The sequence below is a fragment of the Euprymna scolopes genome, chromosome 22, assembly GCF_053919585.1.
Source record: "Euprymna scolopes isolate OS-2025 chromosome 22, ASM5391958v1, whole genome shotgun sequence".
Classification (NCBI taxonomy): domain Eukaryota; kingdom Metazoa; phylum Mollusca; class Cephalopoda; order Sepiida; family Sepiolidae; genus Euprymna; species Euprymna scolopes.
The window spans coordinates 23761988-23775060 of NC_136503.1; the positions used below are offsets into that span (position 1 = coordinate 23761988).

Genomic DNA, 13073 nt, shown 5'->3' on the forward strand with positions numbered 1-13073 from the left:
TATATATAGTCATATATATCATATATATGCATATATACGGTAGTCATATATATCATATATATATACATATATACAGTACTGTTTCGCTATATCACAGCTCATCAGTGCAGCTAGACAGGCAATTACCTCAAGCCAGGATCGAAACCCGACCTCCCGCACGACAGTCAAGGCTTTGAACTATTCACCATGAGAAACTGCTATGCGGGCAGTGAATTAACGATGTTTTGACATCGTCCGAATACCTAAGCTCGATTTGCTTACACAAAATATAAAAATCTTATTATTAACAATTTATTCAAATTTTCGAAAAATCATTATAAACCTGTAAAGAAGCTATACAAAATGTTTATTATCCGGCACGGAATACAAATAAACAAGATATACCTTTTTTTTGCGGAGTTTCAAAAAATGCAATTCTTCTCATCAGACGAATGAGCTGAAACGCTTTGAACATATTAAGAGAGCATTATCTATCGAAAAGAGAACCCAAAATTATTTCTTTATATACTGAAAATGCACGGAAACCGAGACGATTACATTATATTATAGGGGCCGTAAAACAGCAAATTCATTTTTTAAAATGCGACAGTCTGTTACCCTCCGTTGTCCTTAAATGGTTACCGGGTGATTTCAAGCCATTTACCACCGTGATAATCCAAAAAGAACAACCCATGACTTTTATTCAATTCAAGGTAGTACTTAGAAGTTACGAGTAAACTGAGAAATTGATCACAGAAAAAAAAACGAATCTACAAATATCATGAAATTTAAACATGCCCACTAAAATTATCAAAATTTGATTATACCTTTATTTCGAATATAACCCGCAACTTTTACATAAACAATTTTTCTCCGAGGGAAAAGACGAGCATTATATCTATAGTTGAAAGCGACCCAATCACAGGAGTTTCTTATGTAGATACAAAAATTTCAAAGGAGAAGCCATTAATGTTATCAATTTTGATCCTAATTTTAACCATCAGAGTCACTTCGTAGAGCTGGCCAATAGCAGAGAAGCGATGCTAAAATCTCGCTAAGGAATAATGAAAGTGAACTGTGTTTCTGTATTCTGGAAAACGCTCTTCAAATCCCAAAATTTAAACAAAATATATTTTCTGTACAAACCGCCACTAAACAATGACAAATATAAACTTTAGCCCCAATAAATCAAAACTGGTGTACCCGAATGGATCTGTAATCGATATTAAAGAAAATGGAAAACTATATTATTTAAACAGTGTAGTCCCAAGAATAACCGCCTGTCATGATTGACAAACATGGCACAAAATTTTGGGGTATTGCAATATTCCAAATATCAAAAACTTGTCGAATGTATTTGAGGGAATGAAAATATAAACTTCAAATAACTTTACAAACTGCGACGTTTGTACACAAGACAAAATACCAAAGTACTAAAACAAGATGCCAAATGAGAAGGCCACGCAAATCCTATAACTTGGACATTGTAACTTGAACGAGCCCGTGGAACTGATTAGCAGAGAAACCTTCGGGTATGCATTGAATTTTGTAGACGATAATTCCGGTTTAATAATGGTCTATTTCTTAAAGAAAAAATCTAATACCTTGCTAGCAACTTCTTAGCTAACATGGCCTCTATGGTTCAGGAAAGTGTATCTGCTTTGACAATGATACAGAATTTACTAATAAAGACGTTGAACTTTTATTAATTACCCATCGATTAATGAACATGAAAAATCGACCCCTAATTCCCCTCACCAAAACGGAACTGCGTAAAGATCATGGCGGGCACTTTCTGAAGTGACAAGATGTCTACTCATTAAATCAATACTCACAAAAAACCTCTGGACGGATGCACTAATGGCTGCGTCATATATATATATATATATATATATATATATATATATATATATATATATATATATATATACAACCGTTCCATTAACAAAAGACTATCTAGAACCTCATATGAAGCTTTCTGTGGTAGAAAGCCAAATTTAAGCAGAATGCATGTATTTTGTTCAACATGCTTCGCATTTATAAACAAGAAAAGCAAATTAGATATCAAAACTAATCGAGGTATATTCCTAGGGTACGACAAAAAACAGCCCATCCTACTTAGTATTTTTCCATACAAAAATAAAATAAAAAGAATGCGATGTGTAAAATTCACAGACACGTTTAATGTCAATGATGAAGAGGATGAATTTATATTTCCTCAAATTCATAAGTCAAATTGACAATGAAGTCACCGATGACGAGAACAAGAGTATTGAAAATGATGGTGGCGATGATGCTTATGTTAAAATCGAAAATATATCAGAATGTTACTCAAAAAGAAGTAGAAGAGTAGAAGACGACCCGATGTTTTTGTGGTCGGTAATTTGAAAAATTATCAAGTCGACTATTGCTATTCCATGGATAATACGCCAAAAAGCTTTCACGAAGCAATTAATTCAGAACATTATCAGCAATGGAAAATAGAAATGGAAACTGAAATATATGCTTTAATAGAAATAATAAATATTTGATAATGCCTTTCCCAAAGGATAAACATATAATTTCTTCTCGATGGTTCTTTACAAAAAGACGAGCGTCACGCGCTGAAAAGATTTGTGTTGCTGAAGGATGCTTTCAGATTTACGACACATAATATTTTTCTGTTTTCATCCACTACAAACCTAACCACAATCAGAATTTTATTGCAAATCGCAACGCAACATAACCTTAACATCTATCAAATGGACGTGAAAATGGTTATTTAAATGCCTCGAAAGATTTTGAAATTTATGTTACCTCATCCAGAGGGATTTATGATGAAAAACAAAAATTGCTTGTGGAGGCTTAACAAATTACTGTAGGGTCTGAGACAGAGCACTTGAATTTGGAATACAGGATTTCATGATTATATGACTGAACACAAATTTAAGCAATGCCCAATTGACCCCAGTTTGTATACCCAAAACAAAGACAATAAATTTCTAATTTTAGTTTTATGGGTGGATGACATTTTAATTGCATCAAATTGTGACATAATGTTGACTGATGTTAAAAACAGATTAAATTTTTTAAAATCAAAAGGACCGATCCTGGCCAAATATAATACTTTGCAGACATCCTATGTACTCATGAAAAGGAATTATTATAATGAATCAATCGCGGTACATTGATAAAATCCTATTAAAGTGTTTACCACAAGGATGTAAGAAACGCTCTACACTAGTCGAAAATGATATCAATAAAATACAGACAAAGGATCTGAACTAATTGACGATAAACTATACCGAAAGATAATAGGAAGCCTTATATACTTAATGACTGTTACGAGACCTGACATATGTTAAACAGTAACAAAACTATCACAAAAATTATAAAGACAGACAATGAAGAATGTAAACAGAGCTAAACAAGTCTTCTGTTATATAAAAGGAACTAAAGAACAGCATATAGTATTTAGAAAATCAACAAGTCCCCTAAATTCAGATTGGAGATACGATGAAGATTGATACACTATCAAAAATGGACCTATTATTTCATGAAAATCTAAAAAGCAGCAGATCGTATCTCTGCCTATTTGTGAGGCGCAATTTATAGCGCGATACCATTCCGTACAAGAAGCGCTATACCTAAAAGCTACTCTAAAGATTGTTTTAGGACCAGAATTAACGGAAACTCCCGTGGAAAGGAATTGTGATAATTTAGAGAATACAGTAATTCACCAAAAATCTAAGCCTATAGATATTAAATATCACTTCATAAGAAATTAAATAAAAAGTAGGAATCCATTATTATAAATTACATAGCATCAGAATAAAATATCGCCCATATATTAACAAAACTGGCGACAAAAATAAAATTCAAATATTTTGCCTTTAAACTTGTTGGAATTTGATTTTAAATAACTTTTCACAAGCCGAGATATAAATTAAAAAAAAGAAAAATTGTTCTAAGACGTTAAACTGCATACAGTTTTGTATTAACACGTTTTACATAATAATGCATAACAAATATAAACACTTTTACTAAAATAAAAAAAATTAAATGAAATTAAAAATTAAAAAAGTCACTTTTGAAGGACATTTTCTTCGTACTATATTTTTTTACAAATACTTTTTAAATGCTTATTTTAAGGCTCGCATAAAGTGAAATTGTATTTTTTTTACTCTAATTTTGCGCACCATATTCTATTTTTAATTTACCAGAAAATGTCCTTACTTTCTTCTTTTCGCTTTGTTTAATTTTACTTTACGAAAAAAGAATTCTATTTTATGGATAAATATTGCATATATATATATATATATATATATATATATATATATATATATATATATATATATATATATATATATATATATATTAGAATGGGAATTTATAATTATAAAAAAAAATTACTTCCGTATCACATGATCACCTTTTCAAGGTAAGAAAAACAATTTCTTTTATTTCTCTTTTTTTACACACATCTTTCTCTTTGACATTCAAATAAAAGTAAAAAATGGGTCCTTTTTTACATGCTCAAATTTTAAGATCTAAATCAACTAAATGACTTCTGTTTTTATTTTATATTTTATTCTACTTGCTTTAAGTTACGCATTCGTTTTTGAACAGAATTAAACATGAACTGAAATTACTTTTATTTTCCATATATATATATATATATATATATATATATATATATATATATATATATATATATATATATATATATTGACTAGCACGGAGTTATTCTGCTTTACAATTTTCCTTTTTATCTTCTCCAATCTCCGAATAGTCCTTTTTGTGTTCTTCTCGAACTTGTATAAGTTTGATTCATAATCGCGAGCGCTTTCGACAGAAGTGCTTTTATCATCCTCAGGCATATTGTAGAAATAAATGTAGAAATTGCTTTTTTAAATTACATGTATATACATGTTTCATAGTCACGTGGTAGCTTGTTACGAGTTAGGTGGGCGAACTTTTTTTTTATTTTATATATATATATATATATATATATATATATATATATATATATATATGTATATAATATATTTATATACATATACACACACACATATATTCAAAATTTATCCCGAACATTTCAAAACGTTTCGGCTGCACTCATAACTAATATTATTTATCTGGGGCTTCTTTGTTTTAATGTGCAACGCCTCGAGTATTCTTAGCCTATTTACATTGCTCTCACTCTGCAATACTCTTGTATTTTCTACCATAATTCTTTGAAATTCCGAATGGTGGCAGCCATGTCCTTTCAAATGTTGTGATATGGAGTTTGAGTCAGAGAGGTGGACAGTCAATCCTCGCGACAATGTGTTAGTTGTTGAACCAATGTAGCTACTAGTATTGGAGATACACTCTCCTATTGGCCAGCTGAATTTCTAAACTAGATTGGTCCTTTCAAACAGGTCACTAGCCCGCGAAATGTTGTTTTTCATTACAAGGCTTGTTGTCTGTATTTTTTTATAATATATAATAAATTTATTTTTTTATTATTATTGTTTTAATCTTTATTGATTATTGTTTTTCACGACGTTTCGGCCAACTAGGTGCAGTTGATAGACACATTGAATCTCTACGGTTCAAGATGGACATTGTCTGAAGATAGCGGTTTCAATCCTACCCAAAGCCGGCCAGAGGTTTACTTTGCCAAAACGTGGTGAGACGACAACAACTACGGATGGCAGTGATTGCTGAGAATGCAATTAGGAGATTCGGAGTTCCTATCCGTCGCGGTTACCACCTGACGAAGGCCAGAGGAATAGTTGGTCAAAACGTCATGAAAAACAACAACCAATAAAGATGTAAACAACAACTATTAAAGATGAGAATAATAATCCGAAATAAAAATAAATTAATAGAATTAAACAGGAACAGAATAGACTTTCCCATTATATAAAATAACGGGTGTTGCAATATTTTTTATATATAATGGGGGTAGAGAATTAAATGCTGCCCACCACAGCATTACGTGACGCATGATCTGGAAAGTGGAGTGTACAGGAAACTCACTTAAACGCGGGGCATTTTCGCCTAGCAAATAAATGCCTGATCATATCAGTCAGCATTTCCCGGTTCGGGTGCCTCAGGCAGCAAGCAATAAACTTTACCCAACCCGAAATTCGGGTGGCAAGACCTTGAAGAGTGGATTTCCTGAGCCATACCTAGGCAGGGTACTTCAGTCTGGTACTGGGCCAGTTCCTAGCCCCGCACCTGTCGGGTTAATTGTTAAGAACAAATTTTTGATTGGTACATTTATACTCAGTCTCAAAGCAAAGAGAGCAACAAGGAAACTCATCTACATAATATGGGGTACATATTTGAATGCTGCACACCACAGCATTATGTGACGCAAAGTCAAGAAATGATGATTGAAGCAAGATCCCTTAAAGCAGGGGAAGTTCTGGCTAGCAAAAATGACTGAGCATCCCCGTCGGATTCTCCAATCATGGTGCCTCCGGCAGAAATCAATAATCTTACTCCACCTGAAAGCTGGGTGACAAGTCCTGGGAGGGTTGACTTCTTAGATGATACCTCAGTCCAAAAGCTACTGGGCCAGTTCCTGGTCCCACATCTATCGGGCTGATTGTCAAGAACGGGTTATTAACTGGTACTTTCTATCCAGCCTCCAAGCAACCGAAGCAACAAGGAGACTAATCCCCACCATATGTATAAACGTAGTATAATACCTGAAAGTTGGGAGATTCTATTTATAAACGCTTTGATAGGAACTGACGAATCAAATTAATTTACGTTCTGCTAGCAACCAATCAGAATCCAGAATTGCTTCATGAACCGTGAACCTTTTAGCATTCCAGCACATAATTTTCTCGTGTCAATGATCTTTTGTTCTTTGCTTGCAAAATTATAAATCCAGAACCTGTACAGAAGAGCTATCCACTGCATTTTTTTCATATCATATATATCAGCAGAGATATACATCATACGTAATCGTTCACCACACTAAAATAAAGATATGTTTTATCATGTTATTGAAGAGAAGGAGAATATACAAAATTAGGGGTTTTCTCGAGAATATATTATTTTATCATCATAATATGTTTATGTAAAAATGATTTTTGTAAAATAGACGAATATTTATTTGTTTAAAACTGATATTTCAGCGATTGAAGCTATCTGCAGAATTTTATACATTTTTAATTATTTTTTTTTCCTTGCCATGATGGTAAATGGAAGAAAAATTAGTAGTCTGCGTGTTATTCGTAAACAAAATATTGCGTTGCAATTTAACTTACAAACGTATTTCATGTGTATTTATTATATTATAAAACTCAAATCGCCTTGCTGGGCCGTTGAAACCGTGTATTCAGTCTACATCTTCCGGTGTGAAAAATTCTGCGCATGCGTAATTAAATAACAACAAAACCATGGAAGCTTTTTCTCATCGACAATTTTTTCGCGTTTAAAATATGCAAATAAAAACAAAACTAAATCCTCTTTGCTGTTTTTTCATCGGCATTTTACGAATTTTATTTGTATTTTTCATTGCAAGTTGGAATCGTTTTCAAACGATTGATTTTTATTTAAAAGAAACAATAATTCGTATCCAATTTGATATTCTTCTGAAAATGCTACAAAAATTTATTGTACGATTCTTTAATTAAAAATAAAACTTTCTTTTATTTCCATTTTTTTTTTACATTCTTTGATTCATTTTTTTTTCATACGACAATTTGAGACGCTAAAAACAACGTAAACATTTAAAATTACAACGTCATTAATAAAAAAAAAATGAAGCTCATATTTGGGCTTGAAAATGAATTCCCTGGAAAGTATGCATGCTAATTGAAGAGTGGAGTTTAATATGTATTAAACAAGTTCGACGACTTTTTAATAAAACAAAGTTTTTTAAATAAAAAGTAAAATGACTTTAATATAAAAAAAGAAACTCTAAAACTGTTCTCAAAAATGAAAATGAAAGAAAAACTAAATAATTAAATAAAAAAAGATGATTAAAAGTTTGTTTCTTAATTTAAAAATTGTACTAAAAACTTTCGTAGAACTCGTTTAATAAATATTACATTTCACTTTGCAATTTGCGTCGCATGCTTTTCCAGAGAATTCATTGTCAAGCCCAAATATGAGCATTTTTTTTTCATTTGAACAAAAATTAAAATAAGTTTCTTCACAGAAAGTAATAAGAAAAATCAAACTTACGAAATACGGAGCTAAAGCGGCTCAGAGTGGGTGCTCTCTGTACGCTAACGTCTTAATAAAACAGCGATATCTCCCTCAAATCAGCGACGACATATCCAACAGCGCCGGCAAAAGTAATAGCTGTTGACTTGTGATAAGTGCTTTTGTCAAAGTTGTATTGCTTTATTTACAAAGCCATTCGGCGGAAGTTACGTCAGACAAATTTTAAGGTTTGGATGACCAACACTATATATAATTTAACTTTTTAACCAAACATAAAAATATAAGTTTTGGTAAATTTTTACTTGATTTCCACTCTAACATTTTCCTTTAAAATGAATACTTTTAAAAGCTTACGGGTATGCTGAAAACGAATATCGCATTTAAATTTTCCATAAATAGGGAGTTTTTCGGATTTTAAGCAATGTAATTCTTTATGTTAAAAGTGGTGGCTATTGTTGTACGTACACGCACGCATATTTGTGCCATAATATTTTTTTTACACAGTGGTCACCACTTATCAAGGCCCAGAAGCCACTCAGGGATAAGGGTTATGGCAAGTACAGTACGTTAGTGTGGAGATTTAATGAAGTGTTTACTTAAGAGGGCGGTTCATTAGGAATTTGTTAACGTTGGACTTGAAGACATCCAAGTTGTAGTCAGGTGGGAAGCAGGCAGACGGAACAGAGTTCCACAGGCGTGCAGTTCTAAGTAAGAAGCTTTGTTCATGGAATTCACGTTTTGATTTAGGCACAGATAAAGACTGGGGGAAATTTTTCACAGTGCATTCAGCTAGACGGGTGTTTTTTCGTAAAAGATTGGCGAGGGGGGACCAGAGATTGGAGTTAAGATGAGCACCTGCCATGGAAATAACGATAAAACAAGGATAGGCTCGCAACGTCTCTTCTGTGGGAGAGAGGTTGCAGGGTAGAGAAAAGGGCATCCCCCAATAAGCCACGAAGTCTATTTTGTACTCTGTCAAGGCAGGATAGGCTGTTTTTAGCAGCTCTTGCCCAGATATGGCAGCAGTATTCCATCCTTGGATATACTTGGCTTTTATATAGATAGAGAATTGCATCAGTAATGAGATATCTTCTGGAGCGATAGAAGGATCCCACCATCTTTTCAGTGACCTTGGCAACAGACTTGATGAAGCTTGTCAAAACACGGGGCTTCTCCTAGACGAGAACCATCCATTTCAATTGATGCCAGATGGGGATCAGAGCGTTGATGATGTAAAGATAGGAGCTTGGTTTTAGATGCATTAAAGGTAATCAGCCACGCGTTCCCCCACTGAACCACGCGCTCAAGATCAGAGGAGAGAGAATCAGAGAGAACTTTGTCATTTATAGCCTTTGATGTGTTGCCGTAGATGGTCGTGTCATCAGCATAGATGTCAACGAATGATTTAAGTATGTCTTTAGGGAGGTCATTGATGTAGATCAGGAAGAGAGTTGGGCCCAGGATTGACCCTTGAGAGACTTCAGCATTAATACTGAAGGCCTCTGATTTCTGTCCATCGACCACTACTCTTATGAACCTATCGGAGAGAAATGATTTAATGATTGAGAAAACATTTCCAGTTATACCGTAGCTGGAAATCTTGTGAAGTAGACCCTTATGTCATACCTTGTCGAAGGCCTTTGATATGTCAAGAGCAATTGCCCTTGAAAGGAAGCCTTTGTCAAGAGATTCACTAATCCTGTGAGATATAACCATTAGCACATATGCGGTTGATCTTGCAGAACGGAAACCATATTGTGTGTCACTAAGAAGGTTGTTTCTGCTGAGGTGGTTCACTATTTCTCTATTTAATATGGATTCCAGCAACTTACTCATAACACACAGGAGACTTATTGGTCTGTACTGAGAGGGAGATGACTTTTCACCTGAATTCTTAAATACAGGGCATCCGGATGAGGTTTTCCAGGGTGTTGGAAAGCACTTCTCCTTAAGGCAACGCTTAAACAGTTTTGTAAGTATGGGGGCAAGTTCTGGTCGAAGCCTTTTTAACCCTATAATTGGGATGCCGTCAGGGCCAGTTGCTTTACTGGAATCAAGGTTCTTGATTAGCTTGGCGACCTCATGCATGGATATTTGTGTGTTATCTTGCGTGTTCTGTGTTATAGGAGGAAATATGGGGAGTTGATGGCCTTCGTCGCATAGGGTAGAATTAGCTGCAAAGTTCTTTGCAAATAGTCTGGCCTTGTCTGATGCTGATAATTATACTCACTATTTCAATAGCAAGCCATGAAATATCCTGACCCTACGGGTCATATGTGGTTTAGTTTTATTTTAAAATTTAAAATACGTATTTTATTTTTATAATGTTAAATACGTATGAAATACGTTTGTAAGCCAAATTATAAAGTAATATTTCGTAAAATAAATATTTATGTGTTTGAAAATTGATATGTCAGCGATATTTGCTAACCAACGTATTTCCTGCATATTTTAATTATATATATATATGGGTGTGTATGTGTCTGTGTGTGTCTGTGTGTGTGTGTGTGTGTGTGTGTGTGACTGGTGGAGAGAAAAAGTGGGTACTGTAGGTAATGACAATGTGATATATGATAAAAAGCAGTGTTTGATAGAAAATTATACGAGAGCAAATCTATATAAATAGAACGACAATATTGATGAATTGAGTACTTCTCCATATTCAATATTCAACTAAAGTATTGTCTTCAATAGAACGTGTTTGATGTTCAATTTCCTTCAATGACTTACTTTTCATGTCAAAAATGCGCAAAATTTCGAATATGGTACTGTGATTCATGTTTCGACTATTTCTGCAGAAAATTATTTAATATGATTTAGAAACTGCAATGTCTTGGCAGATTTTATATAAATAAAATATACTTGTTTTCCAACTCTTGGTGATATAGTTTCAGAATGTATATATATATATATATATATATATATATATAGAGAGAGAGAGAGAGAGAGAGAGAGAGAACATAATATATATATATGTGTGTGAGGGGAGAGAGAGAAACCCATAAAACAACGGTCCGTAAATATCCAATCATTTGATGGCTCTAGCGCCGCTCTGTGACGTTTAGTTTCGGAGGAGATAGGGTTTGAAAATATGGAGACACACATACATATAGCCTTACATATATTAGACTAGACAGGTTCTGTTCGGTCCCTATGTACTGTTCATAATTTTATGTGCATATGCTATATATAAATTAAAAATTTTGACTCATTTCCAGGAAACCTACATCTAAAATGTCAAGTGTTTAGACCCAAAATTGTCGGCGGAGTTTGCTAGAGTCTGCAAAGGGCCACTCTTTAAACTTTGACCTTTTTTGGCAGCCAAATTATAAAACTGATTAAATAGCTTAATGCATATTTGAATACCTGCTATGTAAAAATTAAATGTTTAGACCCAAAAATTGGCTGAATAGTTTGCTAGAGAACGTAGAGGTCAGATCTTTTGAACTTTAATCTCTTGTCAGCAAAATTCTTGGCTAAAAACAGATTAAAGAGTCTGTCCCTATGTTTAAGTACACTTTATGTAAAAGTTCAAATGTTTAAATAAAAAATTGGCTAAGTAATTTGTTAGAGACCGCAGGAGTCAATTTTTGTTTAACTTTGATCCCAATTTTGACCCCTTAACGTTTATTGTTTTTGGCTCAAATTGAATTAAAAAGTTTGATCAATGTCCAAGTAATGTACTTTTACAATTTCAAGTGTTTAGACCCAAAATTGGCGGAGGAGTTTGGTAGAGATTTCAAAGGTCAAATCGTTAGACTTTGACCAGTTGACAGCCGAATTTCTGGCCAAAAACCGATTAACAAGATTTTCCCAAATTTCAATACTCCTTATTTCAAATCTTGAGTCTTTAGACTGAAAACTGACAGATTAGTTTGGTAGGGAAATGTACGCGCACAAACACAAACACAGACAATTTCATTTTTGTATATATATATATATATATATATATATATATATATATTAAGTACACACATACACACCCACACAAACACACACACACACGCATATATATATATATATATATATATATATACATACATACATATATATGTGTGTGTGTGTGTGTATATATCTCGTTAGGTTCGAGAAAGAAAAACATAACAAGCGTAAACAATATATAATGAATAAAATCAAATGCAATTTCGACAAATAAAGTGTGAGTTATTCATCAGTTCGACTACCAAGTGTGCATGACTTATGAATTACTTATGTGCTAACGCCGACAGACATTCTTACCGTATTTTTAATTCATTCATTATTATCTGTAGGGAAGACAAGACACATGTAAGTATATATAATACATACATACAAACATACATATATTATATTTTTATACATGAGTTATTACACACTTTAACTAAGTACGTTATTATTTTGTCGATGGCATGATAATGCAATAAAACACGAAATCAAAGTTTGATGTTCCAGCTTGAATGCTATTAACGTACAACTTCGAAATTCTAAAAATATAACTTTGGGCGATATAGATATGTGTACATTTATGATCCAGCAGAAGGGGGGTATAGGTGTGAAGTTTTGCATTTGGGTACGTATCTGTGTTAGTGTCTCCCTACGTGTGTGCATCTTTACTATCATATCAGTCAATCGGGGAGCGGATGAATGGCACATTTTTTTCTCGGAAATATTGTTTATTGGCCTGTAAATCTCATATTATAAAAAACGAAAAGAAAAAAATGGCTGATGATACCAACATCTAGACCGAGTTTTCTTGAACAACTTTCATTTGTCGTCACCAAAGACGCACTGCATCTTTTTCCGATTTTACCGAAATTCTAACAATATAGAATACTAGTAGTCATGCCCGTCTTTGTGTGGGCCCTATGTGCTGCTCATAATTTGCCCTACGTGTCAGTACACTTTATGTAAGATTTCAAATATTTAGACCAAAGATTGAGGAATTTCGTAGAGACTGCAGA

At 33.4% G+C, this 13073-nt stretch overlaps 1 protein-coding gene across 1 annotated transcript in view; it reads left to right on the forward strand.

Moving 5' to 3' along the window:
- The window catches only part of LOC145243820 (lens fiber major intrinsic protein-like), a 274792-nt gene that overhangs the window by 35685 nt on the left and 226034 nt on the right, over positions 1–13073 (forward strand). The window lies entirely within an intron of this gene.